Source organism: Dermacentor albipictus, unplaced genomic scaffold (assembly GCF_038994185.2).
Source record: "Dermacentor albipictus isolate Rhodes 1998 colony unplaced genomic scaffold, USDA_Dalb.pri_finalv2 scaffold_14, whole genome shotgun sequence".
Lineage (NCBI taxonomy): Eukaryota > Metazoa > Arthropoda > Arachnida > Ixodida > Ixodidae > Dermacentor > Dermacentor albipictus.
The window spans coordinates 4,985,380-5,004,587 of NW_027225568.1; the positions used below are offsets into that span (position 1 = coordinate 4,985,380).

The 19,208-nt window shown below is 45.4% G+C and overlaps 1 long non-coding RNA gene across 2 annotated transcripts in view; it reads left to right on the plus strand.

Moving 5' to 3' along the window:
• Window positions 1-12,425, plus strand: part of LOC139051746 (uncharacterized) — a 45,876-nt gene extending 33,451 nt beyond the window's left edge. For both annotated transcript variants that reach the window (XR_011509521.1, XR_011509520.1), the window contains exon 4: window positions 12,281-12,425. This is a non-coding gene — a long non-coding RNA (uncharacterized lncRNA). The remainder of the gene's footprint in view (window positions 1-12,280) is intronic.
• The last annotated feature ends 6,783 nt before the right edge of the window (window positions 12,426-19,208 follow it).

Genomic DNA, 19,208 nt, shown 5'->3' on the forward strand with positions numbered 1-19,208 from the left:
CCGCATGACCTAGCATGACCTAGCAACCACAGCTAAACAACCCAAGGAGTGTTTATCTAAGCAACGCTAAATATTGTTCTTCGTTTCTCATTTCATATTAGTTAAGTTCCAATAAATACAAGCACGGCTGTCATATACTACCTCCGCGCTGCATTACCCGTAAAAAAATGCAATGATGGTGTGTTTTACTTTACTTTCTATGATCGCAAAAATTGCTCCTAGACCACTCCTTGAGCTTGGTGAAAAAAACAGAGTTCGCGAATAGCCTACGCTGCTGTGAATATCTAAGTCAAATTTTGCAGTCGCGTGAGGCGCGTGGAGCTCGCAGTCGGAGAGCAAAGTCACCTTTTTCTCAAACAATCTCTCTTTCCAAAAAGAGGCGTTCTCCTCACCTGTTTTGAAGCAGTCGGAGACTTGCACATTTCGTCATATGCGAGCTGCTCATAGACGGCTGCTATTGGCCTATAGCTGACTTCAATCAAGAAGGGTGGTTGGATCAGTTCACTTCTGATACACATTTACTGTGTATATTTATTGACGTCGTTTACTAAATATGCGAAAGCAAGCGCAAATCTACGCTTCGAATTGCGGTAAGAATTACGCACTTCAGGAAGAAGCCGACTATCGTCTGCTAGCGCTCGGTTGCGCCCTCCCACGTAGGAATGAAACTTTGGCCACACTGCTTATCGGCGTGTCGCAGCCGTACGGTGCCGCAGATTTCGGTTAGTTTTGAGCAATGAACTAGCCTGAAACTACGTGAAACCTAAGCCCAGACCACACGTACGCTACGACCTCTCTCTTTTCCGTCATTGTCAAATGAAGTATTTTCACGCCACACGCTACACGAAGTAGGACCATGAAGAACGTCAGGAGCTTCAACGCTAAATATGCCTCATGGGTAGTTGACTTGCCGTTGCAGCTGAGACGACAGCGTACAGCAGTATGTTGCAACAGAGGGTGAAGTTGAACAGAATTGAGCACGAAGTTGAACAGAATTGTTCCGCTTCCTCTGCTCTATAGAAATAGGTGCAAGCACGAATAAAACACCACCATTTTTCATCCCGTTAGGACAGCCTTGGTTGCACTGAACATTAACATAATGGATGTCGAAACTAAGTTGAAGTTGCTTGAGTCTGCCTGTGCCGTTAGGACCGTTAGCCCTCAACGGGATCCTTTGAGCCATTATCCAACGTTTCTCCTCTGACCTGCCTTAGCAGAGTGTCCACAGGGCCCTCCGAACAGCATCTCGAACCGCGTTTGCAATGGTTCCTTCAATCAATTCCGATTCGTGTTCATTTCCAAGATGGCGTAAAATAGCTAAATACTATACTTCAACCAAAAGTAACAGTTACGATCCAGGTTTCGGTTCAGATAGTTCGGGTTCGGTTCGACACCGCGGTCATACGGCCGCTTCAGACCTCCAGGGCAGACTGCCTCGTTGGCTGCTCTGTAGCACGGCAGCCGTGCAAACTCTTAGCTGAGCCTTAACGTGGAGCTAGTAATTACGAATTAGTGTGATAGAAATGAAGCCGAACCTCCCTGAACAGGAAGTGTCCAAGATATGTACAGCATTATATGGTGGTCGGCGTGTTGGGGAATGTAATATGTGTGGGAATGATGTATGTGGGGGTTATGCTGAAGGCAGTTTGCGTTAATTTATAGATGCGTGAGGAGTACCAGCAGAGAGATGCACATATTTCCATTGTCGTACAGATACATTCTGCACCATGCCAACCACTATATAATGCCGCGCCTATCTTCGACAGTTCCCATTCAGGGATGTTCCGCTTAATTACAGAGAAGCGGTGTATGGCTAGGATTCTGTGCATCTTTCGTGTCCGTCAACAAATCTGTGACAGCAAAAGCCAGCGTCATGATCAATGGCTCGTGCCTCTGCTCGCGCGTTCATCGTCGTCGTCTTCTTCCACAGCAGCCTCCGTTGCCGCTCACCATGTAAGCGTTCCCATTCTGCTCTTCCCTCTGCGAAGGCGCTGACGGCCCTGATCCACTGCCACGCGCTGCGGTGATTCGGTCGCAAATTCCTTGCCTCAACATATCGCGAAATGAAAGTACCAATGTACATATAACGAATGTATAACACGAATGAACGCAGATCTTCAAAAATAAATGTGTGAGCGTACCTTTCGCCACGATGACCACCGGTCAAGACAATAAATGTATTCGTGCCTTTGTTCCAAATTCTGTGTCACCTCTTTGTCGTGTGCTACACAGCTTCGCTGGTCATCGACCTTCACCGAGTGCAATGCCTAATATGATTTTTTTGCAGCTAAGCTGTATACCTGACGGACCTATATGAATGAGCCGTATGCATAGTCTCGCGAGGAGATGGGGGTATCTGGGCTGGCTAACGTGCATAAAGTGAACAAAAAATAGTAACGAAGGATAGTACCGTGCTGAATACATAAAGGACACGTGATTTCATCGCGCGCCGCACCTCCGCAGTGGGGAAAAGCACCCGCGTTGGCCACTGTTGCTGCCGGCTTAGTCTGCTGTTGTCTGCCCTGAATGCAACAGCGCGGAAGTTGTGGCGGTAAAACACAGGGACGTGCACCGCGGTTTGTGCATTGTTCTTCGAGTGTGCGCGAATGTCATTCGAGTCTGCCTCCAAGCGGTGAAAGCATGAGTGGCCGCGTCCGAGTATCACCGGGGCGAATTCTAAATCCAAGGCCGTGATTCTGGACGCGGACTTTGGCCATAATGGCTCGGTCTGCGATCGAAAGCTTCGCTGTCAATTCCGCCACCATATGAATGGGTCAGCCCGAATTTTTTTTGTTTGTGCGATGCCCGACGTGACATAACCAACGCGTCAAAGGCTTCGTAAGCAGCGGAGAAGGACGGCTGCGCGTGCATGTGTAATTAATGCAAAAGTGGCGCATCCTCTCGTTCTGGGTTCCCTTTAGTCTCCTTCCATCGTCACTGACGAGAGTTTACAGGGCCTTCCAAACTGTTTGCTATCGCACTTTTAGTGTATGCTTAGGCATTTATGGCCTAGGTTCAACACCTTCTTTCTCCGTCTCGCGTACTGGGAACGGCGAGTGTGGATGGGCTCGTAGAATGTTTGGCACCGGCGCGCCTATTGCTATCGCGAACAATAGGTTGTTTGTCACTGTACTCCGGATGACAATCTATCGACCGCACAAGCAATGGGCTTAGCCTGGGAATTCTCGCCGTGTATTGAAAAAGGGGTTTTCTGGCTTCACATGAAGTTTTTCGAAGAGCCACCCATATAATGCTGCGCATTAAAATCGGGTAGGCTGTATCGCGGGGACGCAGCCGCAGTGGGGTACGTGAAATGTCTTGCGCATGATGCAGAGGCTACATGAGTGCACTGGTGTACAAAATGACGTAACCAAGTACACTACTTTTTGTTGATGAACAAGGATTTGCCCTGTAGCGAACTTCCAGTGCCTGCGGTATTGGGGTGCATGTGCATTCCGCTCTGGCATTGGTCCCACACTCGGGCTGTTGGGTGCACTCTGCATGCTCCTGGTGGACGCTGACGAGCTCGTCTCGCCGTCTACATAAATTGCAGGCGAAATGTAGCCAAATCTCACTCCAACTGCGTCACGCGTGCCCGCGACGCCATCTCTGCATGCGACCCATGCATCATGGAGTAATGGCTTCTTTCCTCTAAACAACGATAAGAAAGTACGCGGCAGGTGGCTACTGCATTTGTAATTGTATAAGCGCCTATATGATGGCTTGCTTTCATTCATGTGATTTTAGCAAGGGGTTCCCTGATCGAACGATACTGCTGACTGAAAGGCAAGAAGTTTTGCGCAAAAAAAAAAAGGACCTAGGAAAAGGTGCCATCGCCATCGTGTAATATGTATGCAAGGAAACTTATTTGATTGTCATTGATAATGCCTTCTCACAAAAAGAAATTCGGAACTCTGACGCATGTTGCGTCGCCGGTTAATGTAATATTAACTCAGATTAAATCGGTATCACAATAAATTGGCTATCGACTTAGGCATATATGCCGGCGCACTGTTCATTGACCTCACTGAAGTTTTTGATTCCATCAGTCATAAAATTCTTGCGACTAAACTAACCACTTTAGGAATTGTTGGACCAGAACTAGCCCTCATAATAAGCTACTTATCGGACAGACGACAAACTGTTTACATTTCTGGAGTACTGTCTAACCGCAAAGTTACGAAAAAAGGTGTACCTCAAGGCTTTATAATTGTACCGCTTCTATTTGTGATCTATATTACCGATATCGCAAACTATCTTTATTACTCCACACCTTTGCTTCATGCAGATGACACGACAATAATAGCAATAGATTCATAAATTATTCCCCTAATTACAAAGCTTCGTAATGACCTCAAGAACTCCACAGAAGGGTGCGAACTCAACTTTCTCCAGAATACTCCATCTAAAATTACGTTTATATTCTTCAACTTTACCTCTAAAGCTTCAATGTACTCTCCAGCTATTACATTTCAATCACTTAAATTATATGGTGTTAAGCAATGCTCCTTCCTATTCGTCATTTTAGACTCAAAATATTCTGAACATATATTCCCCCTAAAACAAAATATGGCATGTGGGATAAAAATTCTAATTGCGGACAATACTTTAGCTGTCCTACTTTACTGTCGTTATACAACGTCATTTACAGCCATATTGCATACTGTGTATCATCCTGGGGTAATACGTATCCTACACATTTGCTCCCCTTACACCACTTACAGAACCAAGCCGTCCGCGTAATCACCTTCAGTCCTTTCCACGTCAATGCCATTGTACTCCTTCGGGAATATAATATCTGTCCGTTAGCACTTATGGGGAAATATCCCCTAATCATAACACTATTCAAGACAGTAAACAATGTCATTCCAAATAATGTATTTGACAAAGTATGGCTTAACATTTACAATAACATCAAGTTTGCTTTGAATACCAACTTTCTGCTACCAAAAGTACGCAGTAACTGTTGAAAACACACAGCCCAATTTGCAGCTGTAGCATATTCGAATAACCTGCCTAATGATTTAAAACAATGTGTATCGTTTGTTACATTTAGTAACAAACTGATCATGTTTCTAATAGAATGTTGAGTTCACGGTGTTTCTGCTTACTAGTACTGTTTTCTGTAGGCAAATTATGTTTAATACTTGTGCTTACTAGTCGTTGCTAATGTATAACCACTGTTGCTTACTCACTTGTCTTTATGCATCTATAAACAGGAGGTCACCTTGCAGCCTTGTGCTATGGGACCCGTGTGTATATTCAATGCAATATGTACAACCCTTGTAAATAATGAACGCTCTTTGATTTGACTGAATTATATTATAGCAATATATCTTATTTGATCGAATACAAGATATGAGGTTATGATACGGAGCACGCCGCCGCAATCGGGCCTTCACCGTACGAAAACGCTCTGAAACTACCCTTAACAGGCGCGCTTAAAAATTAACGTGTTAACAGTAATGCCGTTATATTCAGCACCTTACGCTTAACCCCGAATTAAAACGACAGGGAAGTACCGTACGGGTTCATCCTTTCATCAAAGACCACAGTCTTAATCAACCTTGTGTAGGGATCCTTGCGTCGTGTGCTTCAATATCGGCCTCGTCGCCTCGATGAGTTCTCATGCGTCAATATCTCAAAGGCAACGTTATCGAGACCGCGTTGTTCTATGTCACCGCACAACACGGCTTTATTAATCATGCAACCTGGTCGAAAATTTTGCTGTTATTTGACTCCTGCCGGAACTGCAACACAGCTTAACCGAGCGGCCTAACAAAATCTGAGCGATATAACTACCGTGTTTATTGGTGCTCCGAAATAAGCACGAAAAGTGAGAGCGATTTTATGCATTCAGGTCGAAGCAAATGGTTCGTATTTTTTTACAGCGTAGCTGTGTATGGCTTCCCTCCGGGGGTAGTCGATGTCCGTCCGTATATGCGTCACGTCGACACGAAGCAATTTTCGTCTCCAGTTTCTCGCGAACGCTCTGCAGTTCTCAATCTGATGTAGGTATCTCGGAAAAAAAATCATACTGAAATAGACTGCTAGGACGACTTTATCATTAAGTCTAGTTTCATTTATTTGCCATAATTAGTTCACAGTGAGGTTGTAAACGCTACAGAGTTCCCGTCTGCTCTCAATACATGGTCGTTTACGGAGGGAGTATGGTTACAGAAAACGGCTCTAACTCTTTTTTTATAAAAATTATTTCGAAACCAATTAAACAGGGATTCACCGATATGACGACTATATCACTATGCCGAGTTTCATTTACTCATCGCAATTAGTTAGTTCACAGTGAAGTTGTAAACTTTACAGAATTCCCGTCTGTTGTCAATACATGGCCCTCTACGGAAGGAGTATGTTTATACAAAAAGGCTGTAACTCTTGTTTTATCTAAACTATTCTGAAAGAAAATATATGAGAATTATCCGCTAAGATGGCTCCAACTTTACGCCAAGTTTTACCTACGTATCATAATGCGTAGCTCACAATGAAGTAGTAAATATTGTGGAATTCCTGTCTGCATGCAGCGGTACTAGCACACGTCACTACATAAAAGAATAAGAATAAATCACTCCACAGCAGGGGCGCAGCCAGGGAAGGGGGGGGTGGCTTATGAGGTTTAATACCCCCCCCCCCCGAAATTTTTTCGTGCAGTCATGGACCGCCGACGCAAACAACCCCGGCGCCGGAAATCATGCTCCATTTTGTCTAGAATGTCTTTTTCACGCTCGAAAAGACATTTTAGCGTGAACATTGCGACATCGGGCTGGATTTAGCGGCAACGCCCATGCACCTGGAGTCACATATTGTAACGCAAGAACCTCCATCCGAGCACGAAGTTTCAAAGGCCTTTGGATGGCGAGCGGGCTCGTCGCAGCATCTCGCGGAGGCCGCGGAAACTAAGGACCGCTTGGATTTCAATTCTGAAACTTTATGGGTATAAATATCTCATAAACTTTTAATGCTAAAAGTGCATTGACATTTTTAAAATCGTGCTTTAGATTTTCAATGCCGTAACTACATGGGTCTAAGGTTGTTATAAGCATTTGACGACAAAGGTCTACTGACTTTTCCAAAGTCGCAAATGGAACCATACAACGAGAAAAGCCAAATCAACACACCATCAGACAAGTTGACAAAGCACGCAGCAAGGTCCGACGAAATGAAGCGTTGCGGTAGTTCATTTGTGCCGTCATGTCACACAAAAGAATATCAACTTTTTTCACCCGCACCAAAGCATCCATGTCAAGACACTAAAGCTAGCAAAGGTAACTACGTCCTTATTTATTTTTCTACTTCGACCTCTATTCGGGAGGACTCATTGAGCCTCTTCTCTTTTTATTTTTTGTTCTCGCTACCCGCGGGCTGCCCAACCAGCCAGAGTGCATGCGCTTTTCTCGTGCTGCATCGATCACCGCGCGGCGCACTTCCATGCGCTTTCGTTTTTCTCTGGCTGAGTGGATTTTCGCCTGGCAGAGTTTTGGACGCTTTCTGGCTAGCAGACGAGAAAAAGAAACAGTGCATGGTCGCTCGCCGCCATCACTGTGGGGACTCGGCGGATTGCAACACGATCACTTGAGCGCAACCTCTCCAGGAAATTTTGTCTCACCGGTGTAGGATACCGAGCAGTATGCGTAATTTTCTCTGTGGACAATGCATCTCACGTTTTCTTCTATGTTCCTTTGGTAGCCACACTAGGGGCCCTATCGTAAAACTATTCCAATATATTTCTATTCCAATCTCCTGACGTCAAATTTGCGTAACCACCAACTCAAGTACCAGGCGGTCACCCGCAGGGTTGTCTGAACAGACCAATCAAACGCTCTCCTCGTTCATAGGAGGTCACTTTTGTTTGCTTGAAAAACGAATAACATTGCCTACACTGAGCGGCTTGTCGTATCTAATTGGCTGACAAGAGGCGAGGAGAACGCTCAAGTGGAGAGGGATTCGATGGGGCCGAGCCACTGCACTGAAAGTCGACAACCGGATGAAGAGGGTGGTGCCGGCGTCTACGGTTGGCCGGCTTTCCCTTACTTAGCTTGCGGTGGCTGGTCGAAAATCGCGGCGGCATGCAACGGAAGCTCAATAATCACGCTAAAACGGACCCTCAGCAAAGAAGAGTTCGCAGAATTAGGAGGTAAACGTGCCGAAAGTGCTCGAAAACGTTACACGGCCACGCAGGAAGCTTTATTATACGCAAATACACCCATGCTCTTCGACAGGTGCGAGTAGCCAGCGTCTGAGGGATCGGCGGCAGCCATCTTCTATTCCTTTTGGAACGGGGCAGCCTGCGGCTATTCCGAAGAAAATTCAGTTTTGTTCGGCATATTAATGCATCTTCATCGCGTACACGTCACGTTGACGCGGTGAGTTCTTGCGGTTTTGTGACTTTGCGTGACAGGCAGGTGAAGTGGGTGCAGCCCGAAAACGTTTTACCAATAGCCGAGGGCTAATGGCGAAAAGGGGTCGAATCAGAAGTAACTGTTTTTCTTTTTTCTGTCAAATCAAGCATAATCAGTGTGTACACATCGTATCAGATGGGGAAGTATCGCGGTTTTCGTGACGCCGCGTGACAGACAGGGGTGGTCAAAAAAAGTTTTTGACCAATCGTGGAGGGCTGATAGCAGAATTGGAATAGAAAAGTTTAGAATAGTTTTACGTTATAGCGCCCTAGGTGCCCAAAGTAGGCATTTGATTTTAGCCAACATGCTTTCCTTTACGTTATTTCATTTCGGCGCCCCCCGCCCCACAAGGGAAAAAAAAGGCTCTCGTGGCACAGCGAATTGTCGCATGGTGAAAGTTCGATTTTATTCCTTCTATTGCGGAAAGTAATGGGTCATGGGAAGCTTCAGAAGCCGGATACTCTTATAATATTATTGCGATAGCAGTTATATGTACACTCCAGGCGCATTCTTACTGTCGACATCGCCCTCATGTTGCGTGTAAAGTCCAGGGGCGGTAACATCGTGACTGCGTACCGCTTGCTGTATTTGCGAGTGAAAGCGTGAGGGGGGGAGGGGGTATGGCTGAGTCGACGATGGTGGCTGAGTCTTGTGTGCGCAAGGGAGAAAACCGGGGTGGAAGCGCGCCGCCTTCCGTGGCGCGCGATTATCAGGGGGAGTGGAGGGGGGGGGGGGTGATGGAGGGGAGGGGGAGGGTTGCGCAACATGTTTATTGCCTTGTTTGGCGCATCATATATCGTGACTTTTTATGAAATGCGTAGATATATTACTTACACGTATACTTAAATATCTTGTTGCGAGGTTTTGTGTATATGTGCAGTTAACTTTCTTTCCAGTGACACTGTGCCCTTTATCAAGCTCTGCCTTCGCATTTGTATATTCCATTGTACCTTCGCATTTCTAATGTACGAGAGCAAGTCAAATGAAAGTGAGCCAACCCACCCCATGCAATAATAGTTCGGTTCGTTATCTGCGAGGTATGCACGTGGCACAGAGGCATCGCTTATATACAAAAGTGGCACGCAGGTGCGAGGATCAAGGCTCTTTAATGCTCTTATACACTGGGTTGAACATGGTCGTGTGACATAGTGGACACTCCAAAAGTAGAACAGCGTGGTGTCGAGAGGTTTTTGACAGATGAAGATGTTTCCCAAAAAAGAAATCAGTCACCATATGGCTGCCGTGTACGTTGAACATTGTATTTCATTGACCACTGTGTAATGTTAGAGCAAATGGTTCAAAGAAGGACGTGAAAGTTACAAAGACGATCCAAGACCGGGCCAAAGCTATCGCGCAATCACCCCAACACAACTGCAAAAGCTGGTTAGACATGAACGGAGGATAAGCATCGATGAATTGGCAGGGCGTGTGAACGTCAGTAGCGGTTCGGTTCACGCCATAATTCATGATAATCTCGGTCTCAAGGACTCAGTTCAGCTTTGGAGTGCTTTTTTGGACTTTTTCAGGGACAAGGAAGTGCCTCGCCGCCTCTTTGCAGAGCCGACCTCGGGACCACTCCACCTCGAGGAAGAAGAGAGCACTGGTCCCCCTCCCCCTCCCCCATAGAGCACCCCTTTTTTACCGCAAGGCTTGACCTATTAAACGCAGAAATAAAGACGTATAAATAAAACATCTCGTTTATTGGCTCTTGTGTGCGCAATGACCGTGAGACGACGGAGAAGTTCAGCGCTGCCTTAACTCATCTGATCCGGTACCACGATGAGGGTGAGATATTTTTGTCTGCAATTGGGACCGGGGACGAATTACTGTACCACTACTGCGAACCTGAAACACGACGTCAAAGCTTACAGTGGAAACATTTGAATTGACCACCCTCAAGAAAAGCAAAGGCCGCCATTTCTGCTGGAAAGATGTTGACTTTTCGATCATCAGGGGCCACTATTGATCGAATTTGTTGAACCTGGGGAGACTATCAATCATTTACGATATTGTGAAACGTCGTATTGGCTGCGTGTCGCAATCAAGAACAAACGAGGTGGAAAATTGAGGAATGGGGTCGTCTTGCTCCACGAAAATGCCCGTCCCCACGTCGCTGATGTCGTTGATACAAAACTGGAAAAGTTCAAGAGGGAAACGCAGCAACATCTGCCATACAGCCCATACCTGTCGCCTTGTGACTTCCACATTTTGAAGCACTTCAATAAACAGCTTAAGGAAACCAGATTCGTGTCGGACCGTGACGTCAAAGAGTCAGTTACAGACTTTTTGAAGCAGTAACCCAAGGAGTTCTATGAGACGGGAATCACGCGATTCGTTTTTTCGGTGTGACAAATGTCTAAATGCTCATGGAGACTACTTTCAAATAAAGTGCCCCATTTGTCATATATTCGCATTGGCTCAATTTCATTTCATTCGCCCTCGTATATTTTGCAGGACTCCTGCTTTTTATATGTGCTCTCTGTTGCGACTATAATTTCGGAGTGATCACAATACACGACCGGTCACAGCTGCCCCTGCGCAATACATTCCAACTAAGGACAGCGTCATTGAGGTATTTCCCTGGTTGTTGCATACGTAGAAAAATGTAAACAAGGTTCTTGAATGACAGAGAGAGAGAGAGCTGCAAATGAGAGAAAGGCAGGGAGGCTAACCAAGTTTATTAAAATATTTGTCCTCAACTTGTTCATTTTATGGCCTTTACATTTTTCGTAGCAGCGGCATGCACTGCTTTGCTTGTTTCAAACTGCTATAGTTCATAAGTTCGTGTAATATTTGCTTTATTGTCAAATATACGGAGAACATGGAATTATTGATATTAGTTTTTTCGGGCACAATTTTTGAGACATGCGAGCATACTCTTTTATTAAAAAATACATATTTCACTTGTCTTGAGAGTGCGCAGCGTTTAAAATTCGTTTGCAGCATCTTTCGCAATGGCAACGCAGGTATTATCAATGTTTAATGTATTTCATCCCTCGACGATTTCTATAAGGAGCAGGCCGAGATGCAAAGTGAGCTCCCTGGAACGAAATTTCTGGCTACGCCACTGCTCCAAAACCAAAAGATGTATTGGTTGTCTGTGTCCTTCAATAATAATAATAATAATAATAATAATAATAATAATAATAATAATAATAATAATAATAATAATAATAATAATAATAATAATAATAATAATATTATTATTATTATTATTATTATTATTATTATTATTATTATTATTATTATTATTATTATTATTATTATTATTGACACACATCCAAAAGCAAAACAAAGAAACGGGTCTGTCTAAGTCCACGAGGACTTGTGCGACTAGGCTCGGCAGAGTCGGTACAGCGATGTGGTTACATATTTACATAAAAAGTGAAAAGGTAGACATTTACATAATAACACGTTTCTTTTTTAACTTTGAGAAGAATGTTTGGTAGTATTACCCACTAACAGACAATGAGAGAGTAAATAAAAAGAAGCACATAAACAACTTAAGTAAAGATCAGGACTAAATTTCAACATTTCATCAATAATTTCCTCAATAATAATAATAATAATAATAATAATAATAATATAGAGAGAGGCGTCGATTGAGGTAAAATACGCCACAGATTCGTGGCTCGTCCATCTTCATAAAGTGTAAAAGCACATGTTTTTTTTTGTTAGCACTAATTAGGTTAGGAATCGCTGCACGTACAGGAATGATAGTCGTGTCAGGCGTTCATGCAACATTTGTAAAGCGACTATGCGCGTGTATTTGCAGTGTTCACAAAAGTATTAAGTGATCCATTTACCGAGCACAGGAGGGGCCTCTCTCCTGTCCTCCTCTTTTTTTCTTCTTTGTCTTCTGTCAGGTTGCCCTTTCGAGACAGACCTATGCATCGTGGAGTGCTACAACAAAAACAAGACAAAGCCCCTCAGAGGGCACTGTGGAGGAATCTTATGGTTGAAGTGCGTCTGTGAAGGCGATTACATGAAATAAAAACGAGCCACTCGCAAGTGCTTCATTGAATCATCACTACAATGGCGATTTTTCGCCGCTTTGCGCACGTTGCTCGCCGTGTCATGGATACAAAATACCGCGTCCTTCGACATATCGGCTAAGACCTAAATTCGAAACTCCCGCAGCAACTCATTATTATGGATAAACTGGGGGTAAACTTATCACCGAGTAGGTGAAAACCAACAACTGTGCCACGGCCGAATCAAGGAGCTTCCGCTCATCATATCACACATTGCTGCGATAGCCTAGAGCTGGGAAACCATTTCGAGGGGCAGTTCTCAGAGCAGAGTTACACTTCAGGGATCTATTTTCTGGCTTTTTTCTTGTTTGCGAAAAAAGCTACTTTGAATGAATTTCTATGAATTTTAAAGATTAACAGTGAGATCATATATAACCAATTTCCTAGAATTTCGAGATATACGACCACCACTACCACATTTATTGTTTCGTGGCTATTTCTGCAAAACGGGTTTGCGTGCAAGGATGTAGATCCAAAAGAGATAAAACTTTATTATGTCCTTGATGTGGTCCGGGGGTGGCAGGGGTTGGGAGACTAACTCCCACTCCCCCCTCCCCCCATTTCCTAAGAGGGTGGCCAGTCCTTGATTCCTGGTGGCGTCTTCGGCCATCCGGACTGCTCAGAGCTCCTGTGGGTCCAAGCTGAGCAGCAAAATCTCCCACTGCTAGTTATGATGCGTCTAATGTTCATGTGGTAGGTGTTGGTGGATGATGCTTTGAGGCATTGCCAGATAATGTGATCGAGGTCAGCGCGGGCCTAGCACGCTTTGCAGAATGGGGAGTATGCATCGGGGCAAATGCGATTGTATAGCATGGGGTTCCGGAAAGTTCGCATCTGAAGTAGTCACCAAGTGGTGAATTGAGATTTATTCAGTGTTTTGTGTGCTCGACGGTAGCGTAACCGCTCTCTGCGGTAGTGGAGGAGGATTTCTGTGAACGTGATCATTCGGTCCCGCGCGTGACCGCGATGCAGAACAGAGGACTGGTCAGAATCGGAAGAATCAGGAGAATGATGATGCACCCGGTGTGCGAGAGCTCAGGCGGCATCATGGGCGGCTTCGTTTTCAGCCAGACCCGAGTGACCAAGGGCCCAGATGATCTGGACGTGGTGTTGCCTTGAGGGAAGAGTGCCAGAGAGTATCTTCTACGCTTGAGGCGCTATCAGTCCTTTTGTGTAGTTACGAATGGCCGTTTTTGAATAGATGACGATGCAGTGTGTATTGGTAGCCCCGTAGGCCAAAGCGATGGCCGTTTCTTCTCCTTCTTCGGGTTGCGTGGTGAGTATTGATGCGGCCGCGGCGAGGCGGTACTGTGAACCCGCGACTGCGACCTCTGCCATGGTGTTTTGGTTGGGGTATTTCGCTGGGTCCACGTAAGCTACGTCAGCGGCTTGGCCATAGCGCTTTTGTAGTCGTTTAGCTCTTTCTGCACGTCGCTCCGGATTGTGTTCAGGGTGCATGTTGCGAGGTATGGGCGGGAGAACTAGCTGAGCGCGAATGTTTGGTGGGACGGGTACTGTTGGCCCAAATTTGGTGGTGTAGGTTATGCCTAGGGTGCCTAGAATGTACCTGCCCGTAGCTAATACGCTGCGCTTCAGTAAGCTCGTCTATGGTGTAAATCTAAGAACCTTGAAGATCTTCCAAGTATTTCGCCTAGTTTCAACGTTGCGTGTGTCAGCATCCTATGAAATTAGGCCCCAGAAAGTAGTCCTGCTGAATGTGTAAAGTGCCCATCTAGACGCGTAATATATAAGTTCTTCCTCGTCTGATTTTCAGTAATTTGTTTCGATTAATTGTTTTGCGAAAAAATAAATGTTTGTTCACAGGAAACTGTGCCTTAGTTAAGCTTATTCCTCGAAAATACACGAGCTCTTCACGTCCGCATTTTCGGACCAACCTATAGAGGCACTTTTTTTATTCTGATACCGATTATATGGACACTCTAGGTGCACTTCTGCCGTCGGCTTGAGGTTCCGTATGGAGTCTAATGGCACGTTCACACTGAGGAATCCGGCGTCTACAGCGAATGGAATTCTCCTGCCGCCGAAAATCGCGTAGTTCACACTGCTTGCGGACCGCGCCGCCGGAAAGACATACAGCGCCATCTGCCCCATAAAATGCTAACCTCCAATCAAGTGCGGTATGTCCCGGATGTTCGCGCGGCTCGAAATTGCGCAGCAGTTGTCTCCGCTCGCGTCGAGTTCGTGTGTTTATGTTGCGCGTCTCCACCATTGCTTGGAAAGACAGTGATGAACCCCGAGCAAGAAGAGACAGTACTGCTCGGCCTGTTGGCAAGCACCTTTCTGGCGATGCATGACGCGCAGAAGCATTCGCCGATGAGACGGCGGCAGCGGCGTTGGTGGGTTCACCCACCAATCTCGCGACCGATGTTGTGCCACAAGTCGTCCTTCTGCACGTTGTCTTTGTGTTTCAAGTGGCGCTTATCGTAGAGGACTGGGTGGTTGCGCACCAGTTCGATCAGCATTTCGGATGTGGATGTCGCGGCGGACTTTGATGACTGCGACGACTGCGACATGACGCGAGACTCGGCCGCCATCTTTGGAAGTTCTGTTTGGCGCTCCCCGATTAGTCAGCGCCGCGCGGCGGCGAGGCAATACGGCGGCAGCTGCCGCAAAAATCGGTACGGGAGCGATCGGCGCGGAAGGGGCTATTCCGGCGGATCTCGCCGCCGCCGAACTGGGCGCCGCTCCGGACGCCGAATGTCTCAGTGTGAACGCGGCATAAGGGTGATAAAATCACCGCCGCACAATGTATGCTATATATGCAAGCGAAAGCGTGCGAGGGTCAGCCACCTATTGCAGCTTAATCTCGTGCACTCAAGCGAGGGAAGCGGAAGCGCGACATTTTGCGTCACGCGCGAAGCTCTGGGGTAAGTGTAGGGAAGTAGGGGGGCTTGTTATACTACAAGTGGCCCGGGCGGCCGCGCACCAGACCGGGCCGCTGCACCTTGACAACCATCTTTGACGCGTACAGAGTCCGCCGCGCAGTGGGTTTCCGCGGCTTAGTTCGCGTCACGAAGGTCAAGTCGCTCACTGCTGCTGCCGGACTTCCTCACTGCAACGTTTTGACAGCGAATTTCCGCTATCATCGATTAAGATATGCTCATATTTGCTTGTGCGTGCGTGACACCATGCTTGTTAATTTAGTTAGTATGCCTATATTAATAAATGAAAAATGAGACATCCACCCAAACGTAGTTAAAGGCTACAAAGAAAACCCATACGGGTTCCTCCAAAGAAAAGCTTCGCAGTTTAATAAAAATTCGTCCTGGTCTGGAACTGCAACCTGAGCCACCACCTTTCCGGGGCAGCCACTCTACCATCTGAGCTAACTAAGCGGCTAGCAGATGGCAGGTGAAGTCAAATTTATCAACAACTCAGAAGGATAGGCAAGAGTTTGACGTATTAGTTCTGCGGAATCCCGCAAGGTGGAAAGAAATAATTATTAAAGGGATAATGATATATTTACCCAAACATAGCTAAGGATCAGGACGAATTTTTCTTCTACTCGAAGCTTTTCCTTCGAGGAACCCGTACGGGTTTCCTTTGTAGCACTAAGCGACGTTTGGGTGGATGTGTCAATATCCCTTTATATATTACTTCTGTCCACCTTACGGGATTCCGCACAACTATTACGTCAGTATGCCTACATGTTTACACATTTCTACAGCCAATAAAACTAGTGTCCTTACTTCGTATAGCTGTCCACTTATTTGCTATCGCAATCGATGTTTCGCCTCATACAAAACTGGAACTAAAGCATAAGTTTATACAGTCGCCCTAATAGGAACATCTCATCTTTACACTTTAACTTGGCATAAGATAGATCTCTGTCGATGCCAGCCTCCTACAAAGCTGAACCTTTCTACATGTCTTACAGAGAAATTATAGCGATAGCACTTAACTATAAAGATATTTAGGGCTATAGTGCTGCAGAACACAACAAAAGAAGCCATTTCATGTGTAACAGCTTGGTTGATTTGCTAGCACAATCAAGAGCAAATAAAATTGCTTCTCCCTCTTTAGCATTTTTGCCTGCTACACTGAAATCGAATCACATCAAGGTATTAACTCGGAGAACGTAATTTGGCTTATATATTAAAACCTTCGCATATTGCCACAACTGCGCTCTGCCAGACGTGTAATATTGAAAGGGTGCTCTTCCACAAGCACTCCGCTGTCGCTAACAATCATCACCTAGATAGCTAAGTAGATGGCCGAAATTCAGGTAGTAAAATGCTTAGCGAAAAAATATGCGGATCCCACGCACTGTGGGAATCTATGTCAGCGAAGCTTTCTATGCTGTTTGCTTTGGTTGATGATAATTAGCGGTGATATTGACGGGCGAATGTGTACTAATTTCTTCAGCGTTTAGTCCAATACGAGAGTGGTGTGTTGATGTTAAACGTTACCTTGTTTGCACCGCTGCTATTTCTCTGCATAGTACACAGGACACAGGGAGAAATGTTTACTTGAGGCTCTGTTAGTGATCGCTAATTGGCTCTGGCTACGTAAACAACAGCACGAAGCATAGGGCTAGGGTCGAATTTTTTGCAAAAACGCGAGCAGCACCTACAAATACTCATGAGCACATGAATAATGTCTACGGAGTCTTTGCTCGGTCACATGAGACCTCAAATAGATAGGAAGCTTCATTCAGGCATGTCAGAGAGCCCTTGGAAAACGACACGTCAACCTGTCACCAATTTGAACTAATCACTGAAGAAATGGGCTGGCAAGCAACAAATTTAGCTACTAATAATTAGTGTGAGACGTTCTTCAGGTTACTACAGAGCGAGACGTCAGCACTGGGTGCGTAGAAACTATATATATCCTCCAGAAACATGTATGTATTTAAAAAAAATTTACTCCTGATGGGAGCCTGAAGTGTTTGAAGCCTGAAACGAGAAAAGATAGTTTTTTGAAACGTTGTCGTGAATTGTTAGCCATAATGAGTTCAGAGAAGAGGAGCTTTTACTGGCATCTGGTGACTGTCGATGAAACGTGGCTCTATTTCTGGGAACCCAACTACAAGCGTGTGAGTGTGACCTCACAGCATGGTGCTATTTACCACAAATATAGTACAACCGAACATACTAGACCATACAGAGAGCAAGCAGCCTTGCGGCTTCCATATTTGTGCTGGAAAATAGCCGTATATCTAGCGAACTCGCCCGTAACAGTACGTTCTTCCCTAGCAACTAGCGGTGCAAAACTATCGACAAATTAGCTAGCGATACTGTCAATAGCTTCTTAACAATCGATAATATTATCGTTAGTGTCACGATAGTTTCAAAAAGAAACTATCGATAATGTGGGATTTAGTGCTCTTCATTGAGAGCGCTGCCGACGTTTGAATTTACGCATATTCAGCTGCTGAGAATATGCGTTCTGCTGGTACTGACGTTGCATGAAACGCCAAAGCATATTTTATAGCCACTGCAGAGAGGGTTTTTTTAACTTTGTCTTGGCCTTCAGAATTCAAAGCAGTTACTATTCCCCGCCTGCGGTTGCAATTTCCTTTATTGGTGAACCAGATCGCGTGACCTTATGCTGTGAGCATGGAGAGCTATGCCATGTGTCTTGGTAGAGAGAGGTGTCCTCCTGCAGCACTTTTTCACGCGTGCATTGCCACAACAGAGAGCGCTATGACCATCACCGCAGTCTGCCTGGCACGTGCCACGCGATATGCCGTAAAGCGTCGGCAAGTTTATTCTGCGGACACTACGTGCAGTACGTTGCGTTGTTTTATACTAGGCATGGTACCATTGAAATTATTTGTTCGCCATAGATATTTCGATAGTGATTCGTCTATCGATGGCATCTATAGTAATATTCATAGTTTCGCATCCCTACTTGCAACACTCAAATTTTCCTCCGCCCTTTAATGTGCGCGCGGCCTGTGCGGTAAAGATCATAGTCATAATTTCTGATATGGTGTTAGTTTCATTTGTCTACTACCCCCCCTCCCCCCCGAAACTACAATGACAAGTCCTGCTCATCCCCAAGTCCTCCTTCAATGTCTATTAGCGCCTAATAATATATGGCAAGAGAAAAAAAATGCCGCTGTACTCGTGGCTACGCCACACAACATCCTGGCTCTACAAGAATGCGGTTAGAAACGCCAACAATAGGCCTATTCTCCGCTAGACGCCCTATGTGAGACCTGTGCGTTTTGGAATTTGAGGAAACACACTCTATGACAGCGATTTGTTGACGGTAATTATCTCAAAGAAGCCCTCGAAGGTTTTTTGCCAAGGTTCACTCAAGAAACTATTAAGACAGCTTGGAAGACAGTGTTTGAAGTTCATCGACGTTTGGAAGAAGGGAAGGAAAGGTGCGACTGGTTGGAGGAATGAAGATAAGTGTTTCCCGTTTTACCATCGCACCCATGTGACCGTTTTGATTTCTTTTTACAGAAAGTTTTAGTACTATGATAGCGAGGCGATCCCTTAGATTGATTGAATTTGTTATTACACTAGTCCAGATCGCAGTACCAATCAACAACGGAGTTCTGCATTATTTACATTGACTATCCTAAGAGTTGTGATTTATTTGCCTTCATAACTCGTCCAATAATTCACCACATGCGCGTATTATTTTTATGCAAGTATTCGTTCGTGACACCGTCAGCGTTACTTCAATGATCGCAAACCTGTCGTACAGTGCTCATAATTCTCACTTTTTTCTCTTTACCAATACCAACCTCTCGTAACACTGGCATCATAATTTCGCGAACATA